General features: G+C 29.6%; 1 long non-coding RNA gene across 1 annotated transcript in view; it reads left to right on the top strand.

The window, feature by feature from the left end:
- The first annotated feature begins 8606 nt into the window (after positions 1–8606).
- Positions 8607–24969, top strand: part of LOC142320255 (uncharacterized) — a 521142-nt gene continuing 504779 nt past the window's right edge. The window contains exon 1 of the long non-coding RNA XR_012755328.1: positions 8607–8883. This is a non-coding gene — a long non-coding RNA (uncharacterized LOC142320255). The remainder of the gene's footprint in view (positions 8884–24969) is intronic.

Below are 24969 nucleotides of genomic sequence, written 5' to 3'. Positions count from 1 at the left end.
TTTGGTAATGATTAGCCTAACAAAAGGATATAAATATAATTTATAGAAATCTTGCAATGCTTCTTTTTTTTTAGTATCATTTTGGTATTTATTTCCAGAAACTAATAAGTCTACTTCTCTTATGTAATTTATTGTTGTTAGTTTCTGAGTTCAGAATAATAATCCATTAATCTTACAAATTGTACCACAGTTTGTTGATTAATTTATGTATTAATTGATGCATTACTCAATCATGTATTTAAATCTTTTATTATTTTATCAGTAATAAACAAACCAGCATTTCACTTAACCAAGCAATAGAATTTATTCAAACGAGAAAATGTAATAATACTATTTTAAAATATATACAGTAGAGGTAAATTAAAGCAACCATTAATAGATAATGTCTATTAAAGGGGTTACATCCAATAATGTGTAACATTACAAAACAACATAAAAAAATAAACGTTTGATTTTGCGAATACCCGATAAGCATCAGTTTCCTTCATTTATTGATAATAGTATTACTCGTTTACCAAAATTAACAAAATAAAAAGATATTCAGGCTAATTGAAAAAAAAAAAATTCAGGTTAAACTTTGTAGAATCTGCTGATACTTATTACTGCAGATATATAACTGCAGAAGTTGCAAATTTGAGGTTCTTTCTGATTTAAACTGTAACTAACATTTCACCCTAAGCGTAGGTTTATTGTACGTTTGTTGAATTATTCATCAGTAGATAAAAAAACATTAATGAAATAAATATTTTGTTAACGTTTTTTTTATTTATTAATGGCGAATAATGATTATCTCTTTTTTATCTTATAATTGTTTAAATTGCATGTGAAGAATTAAAACTCTGAAAGACTGTTAATGTAGTAAAAAGGAGGTTAAAATTTAAATAATGATATATTAACTCTGGAAAATACTTATATTTCAATCAAAATTTACTAAACTGTCAATATATTTTCTGAAAGCAAATTTAATCTTTTTTTATTATGAAGGAAATAGAAAAACCTTTTTAACAAATTTTAAAATTCTCTTTATAGAAATGACTATAAATTTTGTAAATATTAAATGATAGATTAAAAGAAAATCAAATTTCGTCTACAATACTTGCAAACATTCCTTCTTCATTGTCCATTTTAAACTATTCCTCTAAAGAGTTTACTGGAAATTTATAACTTATTATATGTAATATATTTTTTTAGACTACTATTTCTTGCAAATTTTTCTGTTTTTGCGCTCTAAATTATGTATTTCTTTTTTTTTAATATTTAAATATATTTTAAAGATTAAAAGTATTTTTATTGCATATAATTATGAAACCCCAAAATATAGATTGTGATTCTTTTTTCAAACACCTTTATTAGAACATTATTTTAATGAAGTCCAAAATATATTGACTTTAAATCAAGAAAAATTCTACCTACTGTTGACAAGTCTGTTTTTTAAATTGTATGACTTTCTTAATTTTTTAAATGTGCATGTAATAGCAATCTTCCTCCCTTTAAATGAAATGAAATGATTGATATGTTTTTTCAGGCGTTTAGAAGTGTTGGAAAGATGTCCAAACATTTTACCTCATTCTTAAGTTGTCTGTTAATGCATACATATTATTTTTTAATAGGGATAAAATGGTATATTTCAAGAAGACTGATTTCAGACGATGAATTCAGCCTGATTTTTTTTAATTTATGACCCAATTACAATGTAAAACAAAGTAATAGCAAGCAAGAAATATCCAGATATGTGTGAAGGATGGAGTTTTTAAGTTTTTAAAATTCTACGGGTAATTTGATCATTGATATAATGTCTTTCGTTGGTTACTAAAATTATTAAAACTAAAAGAAAAGTTGATTGGAAATTCAACTATTAAAAAAGAAATACATCAGTGTGAAATCTGAAGGGAGAATTTTTCATTATTTACATCCTACATAGTTTTATAACACTGGTCAACATAAAATTTGGAAATGAAAAGGGAGTAGGTGTTTCATATAATATTTTATATGCTGAATCCTGAATATGTATTTTAAAACAACCAATCATGTAACATTCTTAAGTTACTACCCCTTAAATTTATTTGTTCCATCATTTGTGGAATAAACAATTAAAATAAGTTAGTATGTCTATATGTTTACTTATTCACATCTCATTTATATTGTGATGCATGCTGTATTTAATGATGCTGTATTGTGACCTATATTTGATACATTACAGTTGAATGTTGTCATTTCATGCCAAGCCAGCCATGTATATATATTTCAATGAGTCATACTGACTTCATTACACTGATGAAATTTTCTTCAGTATGAGTCAGGTCTTGGTATGATTTGCTGTTTTCTTCAGATGTGGTATTGGCTTTATCATACACATATTATAAAGATTGTTTCATAAGTGATGCCATAAATTTAGTGAAAGAGTTTTGCAACAGAACAATTTCTGGTATTACTTTATTGAACATCAATAATTTCTTAAGTTGTGACTGTTTGCGTGTTTCATGCTGTGCTTTATTACACACTCCAAGATGAAGCAATTTTATAAAGTATTTTAAGTAATGTAAGTATTTATACATTAAAACTTAATTATTTTTATAATTAAGTAAGTATTTTTTTAATATTTCAATTTACTTCTATTCATTAAAACATTTTGAATTTTACAATGAATAAAAATCAGAGTTACGAAAATTCTTCAAATAATTTTTGTTATGTTTGCAGAGAATTCACCATAAAAAGTCAATGAAAACCAGTATCGAATCTGCTGATAACTGCTTACAAACATTATTTTGACTATTCCTTGGGAGGTCAAGATAAATCCTGGGATCCACTTGTTGCATACATAAAGTGATGCATTAAAGTAACCCATTGGTTAAAAGGAAAAACAGAGCATTTACCGTTTGGCGTACTTATGATTTGGCAAAAGCCTACTAACCAAAAACAGTATTGCATACCCAAATGTTCATTTAGCTATGGGACCAGTACTTCATGGTGTTGATTTACTGATCCCAATTGCTCCAACCTCTTGGAATTATTAAAATCCCGTAAGAATCAAGTACTGAACCTCATCTCATCACACAGGCACAACTGAGTGACCTAATTCATGACTTGTATTCATCGAAACAACATGCAGAACTTCTAGGTTCACATCTTAAAGAATGGAACTTATTAAACAAGGATTCTAAAATTTTGGTTTATAGAAATAAACTAAAATTTACTGAAAACTAAAATTAGTTTTTCAGTAAATTTTCATTTCGATTAAAATGAAAAACTTTGGAAGATAATTTGTTCATGCCATGACGGTAGGGGGCTAATGTCTGAACTGGACAATGAATATGTTGTATATAATTGGTGTTTATTTATAGACCTTTCCAAAAGAAACTTAAAGGCAGTATTATTGCATAACTTGAATAAGTTTTCTTCTATACCGATAGCACATACTGTAGGAATGAAAAAAAACATGTGAAAGTATGTCAAATATTTTAATAGCTATTAAGTATGATGAACACTCATAGCGAATCATTGCTGATCTGAAGAGCGATAGGGCTTCTTCTCGTTCTCCAGAGTGGCTTTACAAAATATATGTGTTTGTGGGATAGTCGGCTACAGATAAACATTACGCAGTTAAAAATTAGCCAAAAAGAAATCAGTTTACTACAAGAAAGGAAATTGTTGTCAATATTCCCTTTGTTGAAGCAGATTGTATTATTTTTCCATTTCTATACATAAAACTAGACCTGATGAAGAATTTTCTGAAAGCATTAGCCACAGATGGTGCTGGCTTTAAATATTTAGCTAAGGTTTTTTCACAATTCAAAAATAACAATATTAATTAATGAAAATATATCTTACAGCAAACTGAATCCTAAGAACTAGCAGCAAGAAAGTCATTCAAAGATGTCATTACTGGTTTTGTTGGAAACAAAAAAAACTGAAAACTATGATCAGCTTATAATTGGACTCTTAATGAAATACAAAAATTTAGACTTCAGAATGTCATTGAAAATTCATTTTTTACATTCTGATTCGGACTTTTTCCCTTTAACCTTGGGTGACATCAGTGTTGAACAAAGAGAAAGGTTCCACCAAGATATATTGCAGATGAAACAAAGTTATCAAGGTAGATGGAATGAATCTGGTGAATACTGTTGAATGATAAAAAAAGAAGCGACTTCACTGAACACAAAAGGAAAATAAGAAAAAAGAAATTAAAATAAACATAGATTTCTCCAAAATAAAGGTAGGAATTTTAATTGTAATTATTATTATTGTATTCTATTATTTAAGAAGTTTCTCAATATTTTAAAAGTTCACTACTAAAAATCTGAGGGTGTTGAAGAAAAACTGATTTTATTTTAAGATTTAGCATAAACAAAATATTCTAATTCACCTACTTTTATATCAGTTCAAATTATAATTTTTTTTTTGTTGACCTTTGTAATTAATGTATATAAGTTATTTATTTTTAAAAAAATAAATGCAATAATATAATGAAAAACCTGATTTCTTAGAAGAATTTCCCTTAAAACTGCTTTTGTCATAAAAAAAGAAATAGTAATATTAAATGCTACATCTCTTATTTCTGCAAAGAAGTTGTAAATTAGAATGTTTTATGGTGTAATAAACCAGTCTTTAAAATCTCAAATGTGTAATAGTATGCTAAAAAGTGATAAAGTGAAACAAATAAAGCGAAACAGTTAAAATAAAGACATTACATCTTTATTGACCAGATCAATAAAGATGTTGTTGGGGGTTTATCAAAATTATATGTAGCATCAGTGTGTGATTCATACCTTTGTAATTTACTGCTGAGACAGGGTGATGACCTATCTCCACGCTTATTTAACTGTGCCTTGGAGTTAATAATGAAGTGATATGAAGTAAATCCCAAAAACATGTTCATCGAAAGAAAGAAAACATAAAACTAAATTTCCTAGGCTTCACTGATGATCTAGTCCTGGCAAGTAGCATCCAAATAGAAAAAAAAAAAAAAACAGATTAGTTCAATGCAGAGGAATCTTTTTCAAAAAACAAAACTAATGTTAATTAACTCCCCACTTATAACAATATATCAAAAAGAAAAACAAGGTAGAAACAATAACAGTGTAGAAAAATTCAAAATACCTAGGATAAATCATCACATACAAATTAAACAAGAAACCCACGTGGAGAAGTAGAATCAAACAGTCAACAATAACACAAAAACTCATTAACAATACGTACAATAAAAAATCTGATGTGTACACCAAATGACTTCCTTGTACGCCTATGAAATTACATATACACATTTTTTGCTGCACTTCATTTAAATTTATTTCATCTGAAAGTGAGATTCGATCCTCCAGTTGTTTAATAAAGTGAACAGTTACATAATTGCATTGGGGTGAACACCATATTGCATCACATTTTTTTTGTGGTGTCTGTATCAACATTTTATATTGGTTTATACATTAATTTTGTTTCATGTCACTCAAGTAGTTACATGGAGTAAGTGAGAACATGTTGGATCCATAACCATGGACACATCGGTTCGATGTGTCCATTTGAAAAAAAAAACTTTTTTCAATTTAAATCCATTGATTTATTAATAATTAATTATTAACCTCTGTAAAAATTTGAATTAAAATTAAAGTATATAAAATTTTATTTCACTAACAACTACTGAAATCAATATATTTAAATTACAAAAAAAGTTAAAATAAAATATATGCATATGAAGTCAGATTCAAACCAATGTGCCGTCCCCTTGCAAGATCCCAATATTTCATTAATTAAAATGTTTTTGGCTATAACTTGGAACAAATGAAAATAAGTGTCACTTATGATATAACATTGAAAAGCTCTTAATGAGGGCTTGTTACTCCAGTAAAGAAAGAGTACTAAATCCAAATGTTTTGGAGTTTGGGCTTTATTGGACACTTTTAGTCCGGTCGATTGGAATCAAAGGGACCGGTGCACAACTAGATGTTACAACAGTCCTAAATCCAAAATTTCAACGTTCTGCGGCTTATCGTTTTTGAGTTATGCAAGATACATACTTATGTACATACACAGGAGTCACGCCGAACTAGTCAAAATGAATTCAGGGATGGTCAAAATGGATATTTCTGTTGAAATCTGAAAACTGAAATTTTTTGCTATACAATATTTCCTTTAATTTGTAGAAGGAAGTAAAAAATGCCCTCAATAGCTATCAAACTCAACCATTACAAAATAATCATCCAACCCGTAATAATATTTGGTAGCGAAGCTATATTCAAAACAAGCCATACAGCAAACATAGAGAATATTATATAAACTCGAAAGAAGAATAGCAAGGATCTGTATAAACAAAAAAAATACGACAAAGAAGGACACTGGAGGACAATATCGAATGAGACAGTTTTTAAGGAAATTGAACCTGTAACAAGTACAATAAAACGAAAAGGATTTCCTTCTTTGGATACTTCATCAGAACACCAGGCAATAGAATCGCAAGACAAGTAATAGAAAAACTATGGGAAAGCAAGAACAAAATTACCTGGCTAGCAGAAATACAAGAGAACTAGAAATCACTAGGGATAACGATAGCAGACCTGAAGGAAAACACAGGGAAAATGGAAATTCTAAAAGATAAACAACCTAGACTACAAACCAAAGACAGGATGTGTGATTTCAGAAAAATTAAGAAAGGCAAGATCTGTCAGAATGAAGAAATATGGAGAGAACAGGAAACTGAAACATCCTTCTTTATCTTGACTAAGGTGGTCCCTTGGAAGCTGTAAAAGAAAAGATGTTACATATGTTTTTAATTAAGCAATCATTTTCATTCAAAATTATGGTTAATAATATATTAATAAGAATAAATATTTTTATTATTAATAGAATGAACCTTAAATCTTATAAAATTTGCATTAAATTTTAAGCTGTATAAAGTTTACATTTTAGGTATATTTCAAAATTAGATTCTGATATAAACATTTTTTTTTTCTTTTTTCCATCTGGAAGTAAATTAAACATATTTTTCAGTGTATTCTAATTTATTATAAAAAAAAGCTGACAACACAGCTGTAGAATTTTCCCTAAGGTCCTACAACTGTTGGTTGTTTCTGATACATGGCTCACACACACACACACACACACACACACACACACACACACACACACACACACACACACACAACTTAATTTAAAATATCGTTTTATTTAAATATAATATATTTTTGGTTTATTTAATCCAATAATTTAAACTAAAGCGCTCGCGCATATCGAATTTAATTCGCGCGGGTGTGGTGGTACTAGCGGCGACGGTCGGTACTAACTAAACGAATTTCACAACTTAAATAAAACAAATTTCACTTGTACGGTCGGCAGACTGGTGTAGCCACGAGGCATAACGCACCAAGTACCGAATCATCCGGGCGATCGAGTTTGAGACCCAACCGGACCAATTTACTTTTTTACTCTTTAAATATTATTCATTTATTTAATTCTACCTCTCAACTAGTCACAACATAGCATACTACAACAGAATTCTTTTAGGGTATGGGTGCAATTTTGCAAAATTTTTTTTGCGAATGTTGTTATTTCTTAATTGTTATCAAATGTGTTTAAAATATAATACTTTAATTAGGCGAAATATCAATATACTTAGGGGCCTTCCTCTACAGTCTCACCCCTTGACCTTTTTAAGTTGAAAATTTAAATGACATCAATGCCCCATATATAGTAGTAATTTGAACAAGTTTGGTAAAAATCGGTCCAGTAGTTCTGGAAGGTGATTTAGAGGGTGAAACCAACACATACCCGTCTGGAAAATTTCCATCAGGTTTTTTGGGTTCCTAAGATGTCAAAACGTCAAAACCCGGTGAAAACCGGATAATTGAGCCAATTACAATACTTTCCTTCTATATGTAGTATTTATATGCTGTAGTACCATCTAGACAGGAAAGTAAAAATTTTATCACTATTAAAGTTATCAATTTTTTTTGTTTTTTCTTTTAAATTTTCAAAGAACTATTAATTTAATTTTATTAAATCAAGAACTATTAATTCACGTAAAAAGTTTAATGATAAAAATGTTTTACCGTGAATTTTTTAACGAAAGAGAAAAAAAATTTATACGATCTTCGCTGATTATTAAATATTTAATTTTTAACATTATCTCTGTAATTTTTCTTATAAATACATTAGGGCTGTAGATTATGCTGTTATTTAAAAAAATAAAAAAGAGGAAATGAAAATTTTAAATTAATAAATATTTCTTTCATCAGGTCCTTTTTATTAAAACAAGATGGTTTTATTATTTTATAGATATTATTAAACTTATTTATTCCTTTTTTAATAAAACTCGTTAAATCTCTAGTAAACTAATACGTTTTTTTTTTTTTAATGAAGTGTTGGGATTTGAAAAAATTGTTTCTCTTCAGTACTTTCATTTACATAAGAGTATTTACTATTAAAATAAACTGTAGTACATTTTCTTTTAAATTTTATCATTTCTAACACACATTACGAAGTTATTGTACGCTACCTAGTACTATCAAATACTGCTATCTAGCGGTGCGATTTGTAAACGGGCTAGGAAGCAGTTGCGTAAAGAGCAGATTTAATTTTCAGTGGAATATTTTAAAAATATTATGTACACCTTAAGTAAGCGTATCTGTACCATTGCGCAATAACCGGTAATGTTTAACAGTGTATAAATTTCGTTGCTGTGCTAAAATCAAAACGATCACGTGGTTCACGTCTGGCTGCGTTAAACAAATGCGCGTTGTTCCATGCATGTTCATACCTGCTTAGATTGCAGTTGGTAATTTTCGGTTAACCTATTTATATCTTTGTGCCGTTCCTATTTGTGTTTATTTAACTGTTTATTTTAAATTATAATTTCAGTGACAAAAACTTCTCGTTAATGTATATTTAGAGGTAAGTCGTTATTTATGTTTTAATAAAATTAGTAAATTGTATTTTATTAAAGCTTTTTGACTCTGTAATCTAAGTAATTTTTCATGAGCTGTAACTCAGTCGTGAGTGGTATTTATCAATGTAAAATGTAAAAATAATACGGGATTAATTAATCTTTCTTAAAATTAATTTATGTTCTTCCTCATTGTTCGTGTTTAAGTGATAAATTATTATATATTAACATATTTTCATTGATTTGTGAATTCTATAATATTTCATGCATAAATTTCAGAGAATAGAAGGATATATTTTACATAAATATCTATACTGTGCTTTAATTCATTACCATAAAATATTAAAATTTATTTTTATTATTTTCAGTGTTTTTAATTAAGTTAGCTTAAAATTCTTTTTTTTATGTACTTGCATGTAAATTACGTTATTTTATGTAGGCTGAGGTGTTTTGTAATTATAAGAATGCAATTTCTCAAAGTTTAATGGTTGAGTAGTATTATGTTGTGTAACAAGAATTTGTAGTATTAGTAACTTATTAACCGATTGACTAAATTAGGGTACTATAATCTCACCTAAGTTTTCGCATACAGTTTACTGAAGGTATAAAAAATTAAAAAAAACAAAATAAAATTATTAATAAACAACTTAAGGATGAATTATTTTTTAAACAGTTGATTTGATGTGTCTATTCCATATAACTGCAACCAGGCTGATAATAAGTCAGCTAACTTATGCTTTTTTTTTGTTGATAATACTTATTATTATATCTTTTGTACTTCTAACATCATCTCTTTTATTGTATTAGAATGTTTTAAATATTTGGTCTGTAATTTATATCATTGTACTGTAATTAATTATGTGATGTGTACAATTAATTATGTTAAATGCTAATTTCTAGCCTTTAGCAACATATGTAGAGACATCAGTTGATGTTAACAGTGTAAGTTGAATTAAGCCTTACGGTTGTTAACTACACACAGACATACATGTACAATCACTCACTCAAACACACACAAATTATTTGAATTATTGAGCACAGCATAATAATACTATAATAGAAAAATAGATTCATTATTTATTAAAATAGATAATTTATTTATTTGCTTTTAGGTTGTTCATTTTAATAATATAATTGTTCTTGCTGGTTAAAGGGTGTTTAGTCGAAAATAATACTTTTGGGAAAAGTGAATTTAAAAATTTTCATTGATTTTAAGATTAGTTTCTTGATGTTTTCAAAATATTTATATTTTATATGCATGTTTTATTTTTCAAAATAATTTGTATATTGTTACTTGCATATCAAATTTCATAAAAAATGTTTTTAAAATTATTAAACTCAATAAATTGAAGTATAAAGAATAATTTGAAAAATTAAAATAATTTAATTAAAAAAAAAAACCTTTTACTCACATGATTTTGTATTTAAGGTAAAACAATTGAACCAAAATTTAATCATTTTTTTTTTTAAATTTAGTAATATTAATGCTGAAAAAAATCCTACAATCCAAATAGTTTTTGTATAAAAAAATATTATAACAATTTATTCCTATTTTTTTTTTAATGAAGTTTTTGATTCTGGCCTGCTGTCACTCTCTGGTTCTTCTTTTCCAATTTTCACTCTTTCCCCTTTTTAATTCTTTGCTTTTTCCTTTCTATATTCATTTTGTCTGAATCTTCATCCTCTACTATGATTGAATCATCTTGGTAAATATCTTTTGGTTTTTGAGACGGCCTAAGGTCTTTGTAGATTGAGTGGAAAACAGGTGAGATGAATGGAAGAATATCAAGTAAATCAACTTTATTATTTTCTGATATAAGGGTTGGTTCTGTGTAACATAACTTTGGTGTCATATTACTAATATTTTTCATTCCTCTTCTTTTAAAACTTACAAATTGGAATGGTTGATGAGGATCAAGAGATGTCTTGAAGTAAATCAATCAAGGCTCTTCAGTTTTTGTACTGGAGTCACTGAACTTCTCTCAAACTGAAAGAATTTCTTATGATATCTTCTTTGCGTTGCTGAAGTTCACCTTTCTCAACATTGCAAAGTCAAAGAGACTTTCTTGGGTCGTTTCCCTGACTATAAAAGGAATTTTTACCAGTCTGTTGAATCAGTTGAGCCCAGTAATGTGGGTGCTGGATGTTTCCACAGAAATGCTTTTTATTTTTTTCAGTCAGTCCATGCAAAGTGCCACACTCCATTTGAGTGTAGCCAGGAACTAAAAAGTTATGATTTATTTCTTCTGAAAATGATAAGTATTGTAACACTACATTACACACAGCAGCTACATGTGTATTCTTGTTCTGCCCTCCACAAGTATCTGAATACATGATTAGAGACTTCACTTCTTGTTTGATGTTTTCTAAAATAAATTTATAGACACATGAGCCAATTTCATAGGCACCTCTTCCAGCCACACTTTCATGCCTTAAAAAAACAATATATTTTACCATGATCATAGTCATAGACTGTTGGGTTAAAAGTCCAGAGCTGCTGTTTATAAAGAGCCACTGACTTCTGTATAACGAGAGTTGGAAGACACTGTTGTTTCAAAAGTGATTATTTTAATTTTTTGATCAGTTTTTAATTTATTTATCATACTTTTTTGAATCATAAACACATTCAACATCATTGTGGTCCACAAACTTTTCCTTGTCTTCTCCAGAGGAAATTTTTATTTGAATATCTAGTTTGTCACATCTAGCATGTGAATCTACTTTTGGTTTTTTGATTTTTAGATATAATCTGTGAAATCCATACAGAACATACGATAAGAAATAGGGGTTGAATTGCTGTCACAAAGATTTTTTTGTACTCTTCATAAAGTCCTGCTATTGTTAAATGAGAAGAAACAAACATTTTCCCACAATCCCTTCACGAATAATGACTTTTGTATGTTGGAATTTTAGTAAGAAATCCCGTTGCCTTTGTGAGATCTTCTGGCATAAAATTTTTGAAAACATTCCTTCTCTCAGCCAACTGTATTAATCTACAAGTAGATCTTTTTCCTGAAGTGACATTTTCAACCATTTTTCAGCTCATCAAATATTTTCACTAAACATTTTTTGAAAACTAAAACTTTTGTTCTCTGAATTTCAATATTATATTTTATATTTACTAGGCTAAATTGACTATTTTCATTTACTAACCTAACTCTTCTTCCTTTGATTCATCTAATTTTAATAATGATGCAATATATGCTATTATAATCACCATTGCCCAATATTCCTCAAATAGTTTTTTATGTACATTATCTGGTATTTTTTCTGAACACTTGAGCCTACAAGGTCCAAGAGCTTCAGACTTCCTGGATTTTACAATTGTACACTTCTTTGTTTTATATTCTTGTTCCCTCTTTCTCAGTTGTTTCTCACTGAGCTATCCTACATTCTTGTTGTAAACCTTGTTTCCTTCTTGGTTAGAATTTCTTTGTTTTTCCTTTCATCATGATTTTGTTGGTAAACACCTTCATCTATGTTTCCTTCTTCAATTACAGGAACTGTTTGGTTCGTGTTTCCTCTGTTAGGTCTAGGTTTCCTTCTTCAGACATTTTATTTTGATGAGTAAATTTATGGATGGTTCTTTCATAAACTACTATTATTTATTCTTTCTTACACTTTTTCTGCTTTTTTGGATGCAGGTTATCTTCTTTTGATGACACCAAATCCACTCGCAAATCTTCATCAAAACAATAATTAGCATCTTTGTCAGAATCATCAGAATTCAGAATATCCATGAAATCTATTTGAACAGATGGTGCTGGTCTTGAACCTATAAAAACCCAGTCATAATATACAGTTTTTTATATTATTAAATTTGAAATATTGTGATTTAGTAATCGTATATAACCCATTGTTTCCTTTAACCAGCTAGAATAAAACCAACTTGGGTTTATAAACCAAACTTAAACTAAATAAACTATTTCCAACCTAAATTATTCATTAGTAAAACAGTACATCAAATAAAAATAGATTATATTTCAGTATTTTTATATGGTTTTAATACAAGAATATGATAATAATTTCAAGCCTATTGTTAATTTTCATACACCATTGTAACATTACTACACGCGTATCTGAAGAGCCAGAGTAACTTTTTGTAATTAAATACTTTGTTAATGTATGGCTAATATTGTAATATGAGACCGGAACAATTTCTTCTCTTTTCTTTGGAATTTTTATATGTAAAATAGAAGGAATTGTTAAAAATGGAAGGGACAAGTACTAAATTTAATTATTCTTTGCAATGGATAACCATAGTTATTTAGGTTAATTTTCCACCAAATGCAAAATTTGTTCATGTAATAAAGTTAGCTTGTAATAATGGAACTGTGTAGAACTCGCTTTTTGTCCAATGTTTTTATGATTATGATTATTTTACTATAAATACTATAAGGTTACACAAAACCATATAGGTTAGGATTAGGGTTTAAACCTACCGCTACTGAGCTTGCAGCACCATCAGATTTAAAAAAAAATCTCTTCCTTCTTCTTCACTAAATCCATAATTCGCTCTGCTCTATATGACATCATAGTTAATATTTAAAAAATAAAATAAAACAATACTCTATTTATTTATATTTTTTTTTCCCCAGACTGGATACCACAACGAAGCATGACACAGTCCGGAGGTGTCCACCTACTCTAACAAGTCTCCCATTCTACCGGCAGGACAGAATAAGACCTTTATGTTATCGCCGCCTGTCTCTAATTCCAGGGGTAGGGTTACCAGGCTTGACTATGCCGTTCCTGTTCCCCTACCAAAGGAGCCGGGACTCGGTCTTGATGCCTTCTTGCCTCTAACAGAAACACCCAAAAGAGCATCCCCTCCAGGCTATGGTCTTTTCATTCCCCCCACAAGAGGACGAGAGAGTCTCCGTGCCTGATCACTGCCATCCATCTATGTCTGTGCTCCAGAGCAGCTCTATCCTTCAATCGAAGGATCCGAATGCAAGCAAGTGGAAAACTCCTACTACCCTCCAGCGTGTGGCTCTCTGAACCACAGACACTACACCTAGTGTCACACCAGTCACCGTGTCCTTAAGGTCGAGAATATGGAATAGAGCTCAACGGCTGTCCTTCGACTGCTCATCCACCCGCAATCCCGCCGTACAGCCAGAATGGCCTTCTTCAGTGTTGCAGCCCTATCGGCACCTCAAACACGTATGCGCAGTACGCCCCCACCGCCTCGCGCCAAAGACAGAATATCACCCACTTCCTGATTCTTCATGGACTGCTTACCTGCTTTGCGAGCTCAGCGTACGATCGGTCAGCACCGAACCATAATTGTTGTTTATTGTTAATTTATTTGTTTATTTATTAAGATTTATCTTACTTAGTAAAATAAGGAGTTTTGGACACAAATTCTAATATAAATGTAACTTCACAAGTCATATTAGTGTTAAAATAAAATAGGCAAATCGGTAACTAACATGAAAATGCTATATTAAAAAAAATTCCTTTTGGCACGCTGAAAGGCAGAGGTAGATTTTACGCAAAATTACGGCAGTTGTCGTGTCTATAAGAAAGTGAAATAAAATATATGAAGAAAGTGAAAGTGAAATATATATTTATTTATTTAAATAATTAACTTTTGAGCTGACGATGATTTTGTGGTCTGGGGGATGTGAAACGCGAGGATATGTCGAAATTTTCCGGAAGTCGAATCATGGTACCCATTACAATAGGGTAGCTTTCTTATGAAATCTACCAAAAAACTACCTTGTGTAGTGATTTAATAAACTGAGATTTTACAAAATTATAATTCCCTCCATGTAACGAGGTTTTGTGGTAGCAATGTAAGAAAATAGGTTTTTTATAATTTTATATAATTAAAAAAAATTTAAACAGGGAACAGAGAGTTAAGTTTTTAAAAGAAGAGCGTATAGAGGGATAAGTCACTTATCTTGCGACTTAACACTCTACCCTCAATTATTTATTTTAATTTTATAGGGTAAAGAGTGTGATACGTCTGTGATTAGGATATATCGCCTTTACACTGACACAATCAAATTTTTTTCAGATATACCAAAGCTTCATAAATGAATATCTCAACTCCACAATGGAATTGGACTTAACTCTCTATACACAAACGTAGCCCATTATTTTTTTTATATGCCTATGATGGTAACTCTTATAACCTCATTTTGGATTTACCCCTATTTATACAGCATATGTGATAAAAAAACAATAAATGTATTTAAATTCCTGTCATTTCATCAGCCTCTGTAGCGAAACATAACTTTAACTCCCATTCTTTCAAAATCTTCGGGGTTTAAATCATCCCGATTTGCAAGACCAAAAGTATTATTCACGAGCTAAATTTTTAATGCACTCAAACGTGTTTACGCATACGCAAACATCTGGACTCCTTTTATTGATTAATTCATTAAAAATCATAAGTGGAAAATAGTTACTATACACTGAATAACATTTAAGCGGTATAATTTGGTAATAGACGATATTTTTTTTAAAAAATGTATTGAATATTTGTACAGACACTGCTGCAAATTCATCACATGAGGTAGAAAATATAAAAATTCTACAACACCTATTATACAGTTTCATAATTTTATATGTAAATCTTTAACTTATGTAATAACTGTGGTTTGTTTTTTTTTTTTTAACAATTGTACGTCAGTAGTTCTGTATTTTTAATTTAAAAAATATACAGTTAAAATTTTTCACGTGATTAGCGTTTAATATACTGTTGTTTAGGTTGTCCATTGTTACCAGTTTTTGTTCCGTTACAAAACTCGTACGGTGATCTCTAATGATGTCGTAGTCTACAATGATTGATTACAGACACACTAAGCGCCTTTTACCTTGAAATTTAACATTAGTTTAGTAATTAGTGGAAAAAATAGATCGATAGTCGAAAAAAAATGTTTGCCGAATATGTTGTTTACTTTTTCATTTAACTGCATATATTATTTGTTTTCCATTTTATAAACTTAGATTATAAAAGGAAACATTTATCGATTATTTAAACAACATATTTACAAATAATTACAAATTTATTAGCTTACTGAAATTATTATTTAATCCGAGTAGTTTTTCATAAAAGCCACATCCAAAATTTCTTTTAATCTCTCCAAGATATTTTCTTTATAAAATCTTAATAATTATTGATTCTTGAATGTTGTTAAATTATTGATAATATTTTTTGCATCGTAAGGAGTTTACATATTTTAAAAACATAATACTTTTCAATAATAAATTAATTGTGGATATAATTAATTTGAATCTGAATTACATTCACATCCATTTACATTTATTTTATCAATAAAATTGGATTTATTAATGTATAATAATAATTAAAACTAGTAATAGATATTTCTGTTCCAATAAAGTAAAATTTCATGCTGAAGTTTACTGCTGAAACGCAATTTTTCTTTTTTTTTAATTTCAGTATTTTCTTTACTTTCCCATCTATATAGCAGCTATAGCTGTATAGAAGGGGATAGTATGGGGATACAGCCGTATGGGGATCGGTCGAAATTGGAAATATCCGATTTTCACCGAATTTTGACGAATTGATCCCTAAGGACCCCAGAAAATTGAAAAATGGCATCAAAATTTCCGAGACAAAATGTGTGTACCTACATACATACTTATGTATGTTGGCGCGTAAATCGCCTTACATCTTCAGTACTTGGCAGATTTTTACCAAATTTGGGTATAATATTTCTGTAGTAGGGGAATTGATGCTATTAAATTTTCAGTTCAAAAGGTCAAAGGGTGGGGATACAGGGGGAACGAATCGTCTCCAGATTTTGCGTAATTACGGTTATATTTAATTTTTGAATATTATTAAACAACTTTTGTAAAAAAACACCTTTTTGCTAAATTTCACTCCCAACCCCTTAAAAATGGTTTTCGGTGGTCTCCAGAACAACTTGCCGACTTTGACCAAACTTGGTCAGATTACGTCTATATATGGGGCATTGATGCTACTAAATTTTCAGTTGAAAAGATTATATTATATTAATGATTATATTAGACATCCCACATCCCAGTTAGCGACCGGACTACTGCTGTAGTCGACTGTAGCAGACGACTACGTCAAAGCGTAGTCGTCTGCTACGCTTTAACGTATCAGACGTGAGCAGATATGAGTTGAGCGGTAGAATTAAATAAATTAATAATATCTAAAGGTAAAAATTTATTTATTGTGGCCGCTAGTACCGCCACACCCGCGCTTTTCTAATTAGAATAATTGAATTAAATAAAAAATAAAAAATTGTATTTAAATAAAATTATAATTATTTTAAATTAAGTTGTGTGCGTAAACCGAACATCAGGAAAAAACAGCGTGATGGGAAAGTCATACAACTGTGTTTGCAGCTTTTTTTTACATCCAGTACCTCTTATATGACGGAAATAATTTTTTTTTATGTTGGTAGTATTGCACCACATAATAACTTATAAACTTGTTTATATATAACAAAGATTTTATTTCTGATAAGTTGTAAACAATAATGATTATGAAATTTCCATGACTTGATCTTAAAATTGGTCGTACCTTTACTTCTTGCAAGACTACCAATCTCTGTTCAGCCTAAACAAGCTTTGTTGCTCTTTCTGGTTAAACGGTTGGTCACGCAATTACTTACGATAAACCGATAGTTGCGTAACAAATTTAATCGTATTACAACCAGCAATCTTAGACGTGTTCATTCATACACGATAAGTAAATCGAAGTTAACTTCATCGGTACGAAAGCTGTGTAATACCACCATACGCTGCTGAATCATTTAGTAGGTTGACTGCAGGAGTGTCAAGCAACTTTTAAATCCCATAAAATCTCTTAAGCCAAAATATATATATATATATATATATATATATATATATAAACAAAGCAGTATTACAAATTAGTTATTTATTATCAGCTTATGATAAATTTAATTCTTTAACTTAACAAGAAAATCTAAACTAGAACCAGTTTAATCAGCAGTTTTTTAACAATTTAATGTTTCAATATTTGTTACTTACTACTAAATCATTATATGTGAGTAACCTAGTTAGCAAGTGATGAGGAATACTATAAATTGTGAAGTTAAGATCACATTGTCGAACTTTCCAAAAACTTGAAAACAATAGTTAAACTTTGACTTTAGCAATAATCTATTAACTGCTTTGATTAAGGTACTTTTCAACAAATCGTTTTTATGTACGATAGGTACTCTTTAATTACACCTCTAGGAAACCAGTCTTGAAATTAAGTCCATTAAAAACATGTATATTCAATCGAAATAGCACGGTATTAATTGTGGAATTGGGTTTGATCAATGCACTTATAATTATTTGCATAAATGCATGGCCAGAAGCGCTTCTTTTCGATTTACTGTTAGAAATATATTCTCCCTTGATTTATTGTGAATTTAGAACCATATCTCTAGTAGATTCTAATAAACGTTTTGCAAAACCAGAAAAATTGGTGTCAAGAAAATATCTTGGATTTGTCATAAATTTACCTTGTTGAACTCGCTATAAAAATTTGTATGTAATGGTTAAAAATACTGACGTTGAGTTAAAGCAGTTGTTTGATGTGATCACCAGTTAGTTGAATGCACAGTTCAGTTTGATAAAGTCAACCTTCTCGGGCACGTGTTATAGGTTCAGGACAGTTATTGATTACACTGATAGACAAGAAAAAACATTTTTAATATTTCTCTAAAGGTGATACCATTTCTTGAATTTTTTTTTGCGTACATTACACATTTATAAATACAATTTTTCTATCGCTCTTAGTTTTAAATAAATTACGCTTCAAAAATATTAAGGGAAAATTTAGTTAAAATCTATAAAATTTATAATTTTGCATGTCCATAACAGTGTAGAATGCTTTTTCTGATGCTTTTCTTTTATAAATAGCCTCAGGCACATTCCGAATTAATGTCCAACAGTAATGGGTTAGCATGTTAGTATTCCATTTCCCTTTATAGCGGGCTTTTCATCACCAAAATGTCTTGATGGAAACGTTCATCATGTTCAACTTTTACGTCTCCGAGGTTATCCAGGAAAAAATCCAGATGTGAGTGGAGGAAATGTATTTTTATAGACATATTACATTCCATAGCTCTCTATGAAGTAAGAAGTTGATTAACGATATCTTGGTAAGTATTGGATTTTTGTTTGCCGAGAAAAGTTTGGCAAACGTCATTAAATGAAGCCCAAGCTGCACCTTCTACATCATTTAACATCGAGTTAAATACATCATCTTTGACCAACTCTCTTATTTGAAGACCAGCAAATATTCCTTTAATTTTTCCTTCACTTACATTTGGAAATTTCTGCCTGATGTACAAAAATCCTGGACTATCCTTCTTCATTTCTTTTACAAAATTTTTCATTAGTCTATCTTGATAATGAGAGGAGGTAAAACTATATATTTGGGTTCAAGTAAAGGCTCATGAATAATATTTTTTCCATTTGGAGGTAAGTTGTCTCGTTTCTTCCATTCTTTGGTAACATAATGTTTGTCCCTTTCTCGGCTGTCCCATTCGCAAAGAAACACATGTACTTAGTATAGCCTAACTACATGCCTAAGAAAATAGCTATAACTTTCAAATCACCGCATATGTTTCAACTATGTTTTTTATAATTTATTTTTTTCAAGAAGGACTTTTATCACATCGTATGTTTCTTTCAAATTAATTCCATAAGCGATTGGTATCTATGGATATTTGTTACCGTTGTGTAGTAGAACCATTCTTAAACTATACTTGGACCAATCTATAAAAAGGGGTCAGTCCTCAGGTTTATGAACTTGTCTTAAGTGCAACATAAGCTCATCATTATTTGTGCAATAAACCAAATTATTTTCATCAATAAAGTACTGAGAAAGTTCTTTTTGTCGGCTTCTTTTCGGAAATTTTTGTATTTTTTAAAAGTAAATTCCAATCTTGCAGTCTTGGTCCTAACAGTTTAGCTTGATTTTTTGATAAATTTAAATCCCTAACCAAGTCAAAAAAAAAGAAAATATTTTCAAATTAATCAGAAAACATCGATTTTTGTTTAAAAAAATATTCGTTAATACGTTTGGAGAAAATGATTTAGAAGGGAACCCACATGGAGAAATTTATTTTAGATGTAAAGAAATAGTGAAATTGAGCCATTTCTTGAAAAGAAAGGCGCAAATGTAGAACTACTTAAAAAATGAATAAATAAAATTGTAGGGTTGAATTGAGTATCTTAACATATTTTTGAAATCGGTGAGTAATTTAAGAGTTAGTATTTACAATTTTGAAAATGTGAAAAATCAAATTTGTTTGTTTTGTTAAATAATATTGGCGTATATCTTTTAAATACTGTTATGGTACGTCATCCGTTTATTAGTTTTAAGCTCCTTTTAAAAAAATACAATAGGTAGAAAGGCCAACGAGACGAGAGAGTAGACATTTCTCCATACGAAATTTTTCCTCTATTCTCAAGCCTTCTATAAATTTTTAAAGTTTGAACATATCATCCGTGAATACATAAGTGGTGTGTGAGCGCGCACACTGACACACACAACTATATATATATATATACTAGCCAGGTGGCGGAGCCCCATGGACCTCTGCTGCGTTCGTTATCCTCATGGTTGTGAGAATAATTGTGATAAATAACAATTAAAGTATACAGACTATACAAACAACTGAAAAAGAAATTAAGTTACACAAGACTGAGTAGTGGTAACTAAATTTCTTTAGTAATTTAGTAATATAAACATTTAGTAATTTAAATCACTAAATGTTCTCTAATACTAATTTAAATTACTATTTTGTATATTAAATTCCTAAATGCTTTTGTTACTATAATTACTACAATTCTGTCTTTTGTAATTTAGTTTCTTTTTCAGGTTTCTATAAAACCTGACTTCCTTGATTTTTATTTATTTTCTTTACCACGATGGTAAAAAACAGTGTGGGGTCTAGGGAGCGGAGCCCTCTGGCTAGATAGTAATGGCAAGCGAAGCAACCTCTGTGGCTCTGGGGACGGTCCCGTGACCCCGGGTGGCTCCAAGAAACACCTGGGTTAGTCTCGTGGCTCGCCTTGGTCGACCTGGTCCTTGGAAACCCGGGCCAGATGGTCGGGCGAGCGATTCCCGATCGGCTAGTGTGTTGTCTAGTCTTAAGAAAAATATAATAAGAATGTCTAATCTAAATCTCCAATAAATATATAAATTTCTTATTTTCCTTTCCTAATTAAAGTTTTAAAAAAATTACGGTTAACGCATGTAATTTTAATAATTTTTATTTGTATTTTTTATAGAAGGAAACGAAAATGTAGTATATTAACAAATATAAGCCGAATGAAAAAAAAAAAAATTAAATTTTTAACCCCTAACGCAAATATTTTTCGATTATTTTCTCAATTTTGGTTTGGTGATTTTATAGTTACTTTAATTTCACATTGATTGGTCTGCAGGAATATCTAACTTAATCGTACTTATTAATCCTAAATTGGAACAGAATTTTAAATATGAAATGCAAATTTTTATTTTACCGGTATATGGGAATAGTATAATAAACGCCGAATTATTTTGTGAGTTTTGAAGTTTATAAAGTAGAAATTTTACGGATTATCCTCATGTAATATAATAACTTTGTTTAAACTATTTAAAATTAAATCATTGTTTAAGTCAGGTGACGCAAAAACTCCTGAGCACTATAAACCTTTCAGTCTTTTAAGCTAGTTGTCGGCAAAATTAATAACGTGGTTAAATTTTTAAAACTACACAAAATCGTAGAATTTAATCAAATCTGGATTTCAAAAAAATAAATATACTGACAATGCCTTGATTCTCTTTATTTACAGGGATTATCTTTTACTTAAACAATAACAAAAAAATTTAAGCTATTTTCCTTTACTTGACCAAGGCTTTTGATATTATACCTCGTAATCATTTAATAGATTAGCTCGAACAGTTAACTGTTGAAGGATTGGTTGAATCAAAATTTCCTTAATTTATTTATAAAAAAAAGATTAAGTCTTCAATTAATATTAGTTACCAATTTTAGATTAAATATTCAAACAAAAATTTGAAATTATAATGAACTCAAGCCCTCCTAATACATGTAATTTTCCAAAAATTGAAAAACTAAGGCAGTAAAATGCTTGGGTCTAATCGTTGACGAAAATCTTAAATGGAAATCTCAGACTACTACTATTTGTGTGGAAGTTTGAAATCTATATAACTAATTTCTCTGTAAAATAAAAAACTTATGAATATCTCAATATTGAAATTATTTATTATCCGATTGTACAATCCATTTTTCAATATTGTTTGGTAATATGGAAAGGTACATATGATAACATATTTTCAATTCAAAAGTGTATTATAAAAACAATTTTTAATAAATCCAAAATCGATCCAACGAACCTAATATTTAAAGAATTCAATGTCATGACAATATGACAGTTGTATGTAATGAAAATTATCATCAAATACTTCTATAAGTATAAAAATAACCTTAAGATGATCAATAACAAAGTTATAATATTAGAAATAATTGAAACAAATACCGCTGTTATGTATTTGCTTTAACTGCAATTTGAAAGCAATTGATTAATGTTTGCGCTAAAATAATTAATACAGTATAATCTCCTTATTCACGGGGGTTAGAGACTGTAACAATGCCGCAAATTCAGAAAAAACCGCGAATATAGAACGGAACTAATCTCATTTAAGAATGAATGGTTAGTTTCCATGTAATGAAAAAAAAAACATTCGTACTTACTTAGGCCTATGTTATTGACGAATTATATATGGCAAAATTAAATATAAGCACTGATTTTGTACAATACGTAATTTAGTCGTAAGCACTTACCGAACTGTTTGATTTAAAAACTCACTACAGTACGTACAGTATGTAATGCATTAGAAAACGGTATTACATGCATTATTACATGTATTAAATGTAATTGCCTTAAAAAGTCAAGAAAACATTTTAATGTACATAGTACTGCAGTGACAGTACTACAAAAACTAAAATTACTGTAAAGGAAATTTACAAAATATCCTACAATATTTTGGATTGCACTTACAAATATTTTTAATATTTCCTTGTCTCGCTCTTGTTTTTAAATCCGTGGGAAGTTCTGTGTACTCTTGCACGGCATCTTCAATTTTTCGCTTAAACATTAAGCTTCTACTCAAAGATGGATCAGCGTCTATAAAAAAACTTGGTAAGATCATGGAATAGTTTAATGCCTTCGGTAAGCGTTTTGATATTTAACTATTTTCCAAGGATCGTATCTTTTACCTCTTCTCCTTCATACTCTTCTTGCGCCATTAAATCTTTTAATATTTTTATTTTTTAATGTCACTACCAGTGGCGGATCGTAGCTAAAATTACTGGGGGTTCTGCTCCAGAAAATTATTTTTTTGGGCCTTTTTCAAGACCAAGGTTAAAGTTTCCTGTAAAATAAAAGAACCAAAAAAACGAATCAAGTAGAATAATTGGAAGCAACATTATTATGTTGCTTCCAATTATCTTGAATGTGATAAAGTGTAGAATCAGGTAATAACCTGATTCTACACTTTATCACATTCAAGAATATGGTACATAGTTTTTAAGCATATTGTGCTTAAAAACCTTATTCGGGTTAACTGAAGAAATAATAAAATTTCAGTACAGATACTTTTTAGTATTATTAGATAATAACTTAATAGAATGTCCGCTTAAAAACATTATAGTCCAACGGTGCTTAATTTAAATTTCCATGTAGACAGAAAAAAAATACAAAATTAGTTTTTACTAATTACCTTCTCTTCCAGCGTGTTTTTGGACAGGTTTGGCAATCAAAGAGCCGTTGTTTTCCGCCATCTACTGACCGCTACTGAAAAAAAACAACTAAACTACTTTCATATTCCTTCCACCGACTTAACTAGAAAGGGGAACGAATAGGAACATTCCGTATACACGCGGGGTAAAAAACAAACTGCCTTCCATCAGCATGCCAGTGTGGACACTGCGGGAGCGACAGTGCTCTCTCCTGTACAGCTTGCTATGTGCGCATGGGCACAACAACTGAACACCACGCCGCTGAATCTGTGAAGGGCACAGTTCCATACACAGATTTTTGTATCTTTTTCATAAACTGGGGGATGGCTACTGACAATAAGCTTAAGGATTATATATTGCACAAGTATAAAGAAAAAAGGACCCAATGTTATCGATAATATTGAAATAGGGAGTGCTGCAGTTCCACAGTCCCTATACACGAGCCGCCACTGGAGACTATAAAATGTAGTGTACGCAAATACATAAGTTTTTAGCCCTGAATATAGAAAAGACATCGCATAATATTGCACCGCGAATAACGAAATCGCGAATACGGGAAGCTTGAATAAGAAGATTGCACTATAATATTCATTGATTTAATCGACAATCGATTTAACACAATGTATCCAAAGGTGTAAAAAAAAAATGGTTAGTGATAACATATTTTTATTTATATAGTGATAATATTGTATAAATTTATATAATGTGTATTATGTATGAATTTTTAATTTCTTTCATTTTTGTATTGCTGAAGCATTTAAAAATTTTAAAGGATGATATATTCTTATCATTGTCTTCCCTTTTAAAAGTATACGCGGCTTTTACATCAACCAGCGAACAAGATTTTGACGTATGCTGGTTGATGCTTTAAAATCATATTGCATTTATATTAAAAAAAAAAAAAAAAAACAAAAATGAAAGTAAATAATGAAACAAAAAATAAACTGGGATGATTCCTTTAAACTTATCTCTATTACTCTTTCTATTAGTGCAGAACTAATTAACGTATTAAAATAAACGTATCTAATTGATTAAAATTTAATGAAATTGATTTTAATTTTATATCTTTTCCATACCTAGATAATATTTACCTATTTTTAAGGGAAAAAATTATAAATAACTATAAAAAAAATCGCATCAGCTGAACATCCAAAATTGGCACGATTATATTAAGTGTTTTTCATGATTAAGAATGATGAGAATATAAATTAATAATGAGAATATAAATAAATAAAATTCTATAACGGTGGAGGTTAAATTTTTCTTAAAAAACAAAATTTCACGTTTAATGCAAAAAAATAGCATAAAAAAACAAGT

This window comes from Lycorma delicatula, chromosome 2, assembly GCF_047948215.1.
Source record: "Lycorma delicatula isolate Av1 chromosome 2, ASM4794821v1, whole genome shotgun sequence".
Taxonomy (NCBI): Eukaryota; Metazoa; Arthropoda; class Insecta; order Hemiptera; family Fulgoridae; genus Lycorma; species Lycorma delicatula.
This window is presented reverse-complemented; position numbering and strand designations above follow the sequence as displayed.